Below are 6,574 nucleotides of genomic sequence, written 5' to 3' on the forward strand. Positions count from 1 at the left end.
TCTGTCCTGTCAGCTCCAACATGACCACATCACCTCCACCATTCAACTACAGAGACAACAGAGGGTTAGTGTCTGTCCTGTCAGCTCCAACATGGCCACATCACCTCCACCATTCAACTACAGAGACAACAGAGGGTTAGTGTCTGTCCTGTCAGCTCCAACATGACCACATCACCTCCACCATTCAACTAGAGAGACAACAGAGGGTTAGTGTCTGTCCTGTCAGCTCCAACATGACCACATCACCTCCACCATTCAACTACAGAGACAACAGAGGGTTAGTGTCTGTCCTGTCAGCTCCAACATGACTACATCACCTCCACCATTCAACTAGAGAGACAACAGAGGGTTAGTGTCTGTCCTGTCAGCTCCAACATGGCCACATCACCTCCACCATTCAACTACAGAGACAACAGAGGGTTAGTGTCTGTCCTGTCAGCTCCAACATGACCACATCACCTCCACCATTCAACTAGAGAGACAACAGAGGGTTAGTGTCTGTCCTGTCAGCTCCAACATGACCACATCACCTCCACCATTCAACTAGAGAGACAACAGAGGGTTAGTGTGTGTCCTGTCAGCTCCAACATGACCACATCACCTCCACCATTCAACTAGAGAGACAACAGAGGGTTAGTGTCTGTCCTGTCAGCTCCAACATGACCACATCACCTCCACCATTCAACTACAGAGACAACAGAGGGTTAGTGTCTGTCCTGTCAGCTCCAACATGGCCACATCACCTCCACCATTCAACTACAGAGACAACAGAGGGTTAGTGTCTGTCCTGTCAGCTCCAACATGACCACATCACCTCCACCATTCAACTAGAGAGACAACAGAGGGTTAGTGTCTGTCCTGTCATCTCCAACATGACCACATCACCTCCACCATTCAACTAGAGACAACAGAGGGTTAGTGTGTGTCCTGTCAGCTCCAACATGACCACATCACCTCCACCATTCAACTAGAGAGACAACAGAGGGTTAGTGTCTGTCCTGTCAGCTCCAACATGACCACATCACCTCCACCATTCAACTAGAGAGACAACAGAGGGTTAGTGTCTGTCCTGTCATCTCCAACATGACCACATCACCTCCACCATTCAACTAGAGAGACAACAGAGGGTTAGTGTGTGTCCTGTCAGCTCCAACATGACCACATCACCTCCACCATTCAACTAGAGAGACAACAGAGGGTTAGTGTCTGTCCTGTCAGCTCCAACATGACCACATCACCTCCACCATTCAACTAGAGAGACAACAGAGGGTTAGTGTCTGTCCTGTCATCTCCAACATGACCACATCACCTCCACCATTCAACTAGAGAGACAACAGAGGGTTAGTGTCTGTCCTGTCAGCTCCAACATGACCACATCACCTCCACCATTCAACTACAGAGACAACAGAGGGTTAGTGTCTGTCCTGTCAGCTCCAACATGACCACATCACCTCCACCATTCAACTAGAGAGACAACAGAGGGTTAGTGTCTGTCCTGTCAGCTCCAACATGGCCACATCACCTCCACCATTCAACTAGAGAGACAACAGAGGGTTGGTGTCTGTCCTGTCAGCTCCAACATGGCTACATCACCTCCACCATTCAACTAGAGAGACAACAGAGGGTTAGTGTCTGTCCTGTCAGCTCCAACATGACCACATCACCGCCACCATTCAACTAGAGAGACAACAGAGGGTTAGTGTCTGTCCTGTCAGCTCCAACATGACCACATCACCTCCACCATTCAACTAGAGAGACAACAGAGGGTTGGTGTCTGTCCTGTCAGCTCCAACATGGCTACATCACCTCCACCATTCAACTAGAGAGACAACAGAGGGTTAGTGTCTGTCCTGTCAGCGCCAACATGACCACATCACCTCCACCATTCAACTACAGAGACAACAGAGGGTTAGTGTCTGTCCTGTCAGCGCCAACATGACCACATCACCTCCACCATTCAACTACAGAGACAACAGAGGGTTAGTGTCTGTCCTGTCAGCTCCAACATGACCACATCACCTCCACCATTCAACTACAGAGACAACAGAGGGTTAGTGTCTGTCCTGTCAGCTCCAACATGACCACATCACCTCCACCATTCAACTACAGAGACAACAGAGGGTTAGTGTCTGTCCTGTCAGCTCCAACATGACCACATCACCTCCACCATTCAACTAGAGAGACAACAGAGGGTTAGTGTCTGTCCTGTCAGCTCCAACATGACCACATCACCTCCACCATTCAACTAGAGAGACAACAGAGGGTTAGTGTGTGTCCTGTCAGCTCCAACATGACCACATCACCTCCACCATTCAACTAGAGACAACAGAGGGTTAGTGTCTGTCCTGTCAGCTCCAACATGGCTACATCACCTCCACCATTCAACTAGAGAGACAACAGAGGGTTAGTGTGTGTCCTGTCAGCTCCAACATGGCCACATCACCTCCACCATTCAACTAGAGAGACAACAGAGGGTTAGTGTCTGTCCTGTCAGCTCCAACATGGCTACATCACCTCCACCATTCAACTAGAGAGACAACAGAGGGTTAGTGTCTGTCCTGTCAGCTCCAACATGGCTACATCACCTCCACCATTCAACTAGAGAGACAACAGAGGGTTAGTGTGTGTCCTGTCAGCTCCAACATGGCCACATCACCTCCACCATTCAACTAGAGAGACAACAGAGGGTTAGTGTCTGTCCTGTCAGCTCCAACATGGCTACATCACCTCCACCATTCAACTAGAGAGACAACAGAGGGTTAGTGTCTGTCCTGTCAGCTCCAACATGGCTACATCACCTCCACCATTCAACTAGAGAGACAACAGAGGGTTAGTGTCTGTCCTGTCAGCTCCAACATGACCACATCACCTCCACCATTCAACTAGAGAGACAACAGAGGGTTAGTGTCTGTCCTGTCAGCTCCAACATGACCACATCACCTCCACCATTCAACTAGAGAGACAACAGAGGGTTAGTGTCTGTCCTGTCAGCTCCAACATGGCCACATCACCTCCACCATTCAACTAGAGAGACAACAGAGGGTTAGTGTCTGTCCTGTCAGCTCCAACATGACCACATCACCTCCACCATTCAACTAGAGAGACAACAGAGGGTTAGTGTCTGTCCTGTCAGCTCCAACATGACCACATCACCTCCACCATTCAACTAGAGACAACAGAGGGTTAGTGTCTGTCCTGTCAGCTCCAACATGACCACATCACCTCCACCATTCAACTAGAGACAACAGAGGGTTAGTGTCTGTCCTGTCAGCTCCAACATGACCACATCACCTCCACCATTCAACTAGAGAGACAACAGAGGGTTAGTGTCTGTCCTGTCAGCTCCAACATGACCACATCACCTCCACCATTCAACTAGAGAGACAACAGAGGGTTAGTGTCTGTCCTGTCAGCTCCAACATGACCACATCACCTCCACCATTCAACTACAGAGACAACAGAGGGTTAGTGTCTGTCCTGTCAGCTCCAACATGACCACATCACCTCCACCATTCAACTAGAGACAACAGAGGGTTAGTGTCTGTCCTGTCAGCTCCAACATGACCACATCACCTCCACCATTCAACTAGAGAGACAACAGAGGGTTAGTGTCTGTCCTGTCAGCTCCAACATGACCACATCACCTCCACCATTCAACTAGAGAGACAACAGAGGGTTAGTGTCTGTCCTGTCAGCTCCAACATGACCACATCACCTCCACCATTCAACTAGAGAGACAACAGAGGGTTAGTGTCTGTCCTGTCAGCTCCAACATGGCTACATCACCTCCACCATTCAACTAGAGAGACAACAGAGGGTTAGTGTCTGTCCTGTCAGCTCCAACATGACCACATCACCTCCACCATTCAACTAGAGACAACAGAGGGTTAGTGTCTGTCCTGTCAGCTCCAACATGGCCACATCACCTCCACCATTCAACTAGAGAGACAACAGAGGGTTAGTGTCTGTCCTGTCAGCTCCAACATGACCACATCACCTCCACCATTCAACTAGAGAGACAACAGAGGGTTAGTGTCTGTCCTGTCAGCTCCAACATGACCACATCACCTCCACCATTCAACTACAGAGACAACAGAGGGTTAGTGTCTGTCCTGTCAGCTCCAACATGACCACATCACCTCCACCATTCAACTACAGAGACAACAGAGGGTTAGTGTCTGTCCTGTCAGCTCCAACATGACCACATCACCTCCACCATTCAACTACAGAGACAACAGAGGGTTAGTGTCTGTCCTGTCAGCTCCAACATGACCACATCACCTCCACCATTCAACTAGAGAGACAACAGAGGGTTAGTGTCTGTCCTGTCATCTCCAACATGACCACATCACCTCCACCATTCAACTAGAGAGACAACAGAGGGTTAGTGTCTGTCCTGTCAGCTCCAACATGACCACATCACCTCCACCATTCAACTAGAGAGACAACAGAGGGTTAGTGTCTGTCCTGTCAGCTCCAACATAACCACATCACCTCCACCATTCAACTAGAGAGACAACAGAGGGTTAGTGTCTGTCCTGTCATCTCCAACATGACCACATCACCTCCACCATTCAACTAGAGAGACAACAGAGGGTTAGTGTCTGTCCTGTCAGCTCCAACATGACCACATCACCTCCACCATTCAACTAGAGAGACAACAGAGGGTTAGTGTCTGTCCTGTCAGCTCCAACATGACCACATCACCTCCACCATTCAACTAGAGAGACAACAGAGGGTTAGTGTCTGTCCTGTCAGCTCCAACATGACCACATCACCTCCACCATTCAACTAGAGAGACAACAGAGGGTTAGTGTCTGTCCTGTCATCTCCAACATGACCACATCACCTCCACCATTCAACTACAGAGACAACAGAGGGTTAGTGTCTGTCCTGTCAGCTCCAACATGGCTACATCACCTCCACCATTCAACTAGAGACAACAGAGGGTTAGTGTCTGTCCTGTCAGCTCCAACATGACCACATCACCTCCACCATTCAACTAGAGAGACAACAGAGGGTTAGTGTCTGTCCTGTCAGCTCCAACATGACCACATCACCTCCACCATTCAACTAGAGACAACAGAGGGTTAGTGTCTGTCCTGTCAGCTCCAACATAACCACATCACCTCCACCATTCAACTAGAGACAACAGAGGGTTAGTGTCTGTCCTGTCAGCTCCAACATGACCACATCACCTCCACCATTCAACTAGAGAGACAACAGAGGGTTAGTGTCTTTCCTGTCAGCTCCAACATGACCACATCACCTCCACCATTCAACTACAGAGACAACAGAGGGTTAGTGTCTGTCCTGTCAGCTCCAACATGACCACATCACCTCCACCATTCAACTAGAGAGACAACAGAGGGTTGGTGTCTGTCCTGTCAGCTCCAACATGACCACATCACCTCCACCATTCAACTACAGAGACAACAGAGGGTTAGTGTCTGTCCTGTCAGCTCCAACATGACCACATCACCTCCACCATTCAACTACAGAGACAACAGAGGGTTAGTGTCTGTCCTGTCAGCTCCAACATGGCCACATCACCTCCACCATTCAACTACAGAGACAACAGAGGGTTAGTGTCTGTCCTGTCAGCTCCAACATGACCACATCACCTCCACCATTCAACTACAGAGACAGAGGGTTAGTGTCTGTCCTGTCAGCTCCAACATGACCACATCACCTCCACCATTCAACTAGAGACAACAGAGGGTTAGTGTCTGTCCTGTCAGCTCCAACATGACCACATCACCTCCACCATTCAACTAGAGAGACAACAGAGGGTTAGTGTCTGTCCTGTCAGCTCCAACATGACCACATCACCTCCACCATTCAACTAGAGAGACAACAGAGGGTTGGTGTCTGTCCTGTCAGCTCCAACATGACCACATCACCTCCACCATTCAACTAGAGACAACAGAGGGTTAGTGTCTGTCCTGTCAGCTCCAACATGACCACATCACCTCCACCATTCAACTAGAGAGACAACAGAGGGTTAGTGTCTGTCCTGTCAGCTCCAACATGACCACATCACCTCCACCATTCAACTACAGAGACAACAGAGGGTTAGTGTCTGTCCTGTCAGCTCCAACATGGCCACATCACCTCCACCATTCAACTAGAGAGACAGAGGGTTAGTGTCTGTCCTGTCAGCTCCAACATGACCACATCACCTCCACCATTCAACTAGAGACAACAGAGGGTTAGTGTCTGTCCTGTCAGCTCCAACATGACCACATCACCTCCACCATTCAACTAGAGACAACAGAGGGTTAGTGTCTGTCCTGTCAGCTCCAACATGACCACATCACCTCCACCATTCAACTAGAGACAACAGAGGGTTAGTGTCTGTCCTGTCAGCTCCAACATGACCACATCACCTCCACCATTCAACTAGAGAGACAACAGAGGGTTAGTGTCTGTCCTGTCAGCTCCAACATGACCACATCACCTCCACCATTCAACTACAGAGACAACAGAGGGTTAGTGTCTGTCCTGTCAGCTCCAACATGGCCACATCACCTCCACCATTCAACTAGAGAGACAGAGGGTTAGTGTCTGTCCT

The sequence above is a fragment of the Salvelinus alpinus genome, chromosome 6 (genome assembly GCF_045679555.1).
Source record: "Salvelinus alpinus chromosome 6, SLU_Salpinus.1, whole genome shotgun sequence".
Lineage (NCBI taxonomy): Eukaryota > Metazoa > Chordata > Actinopteri > Salmoniformes > Salmonidae > Salvelinus > Salvelinus alpinus.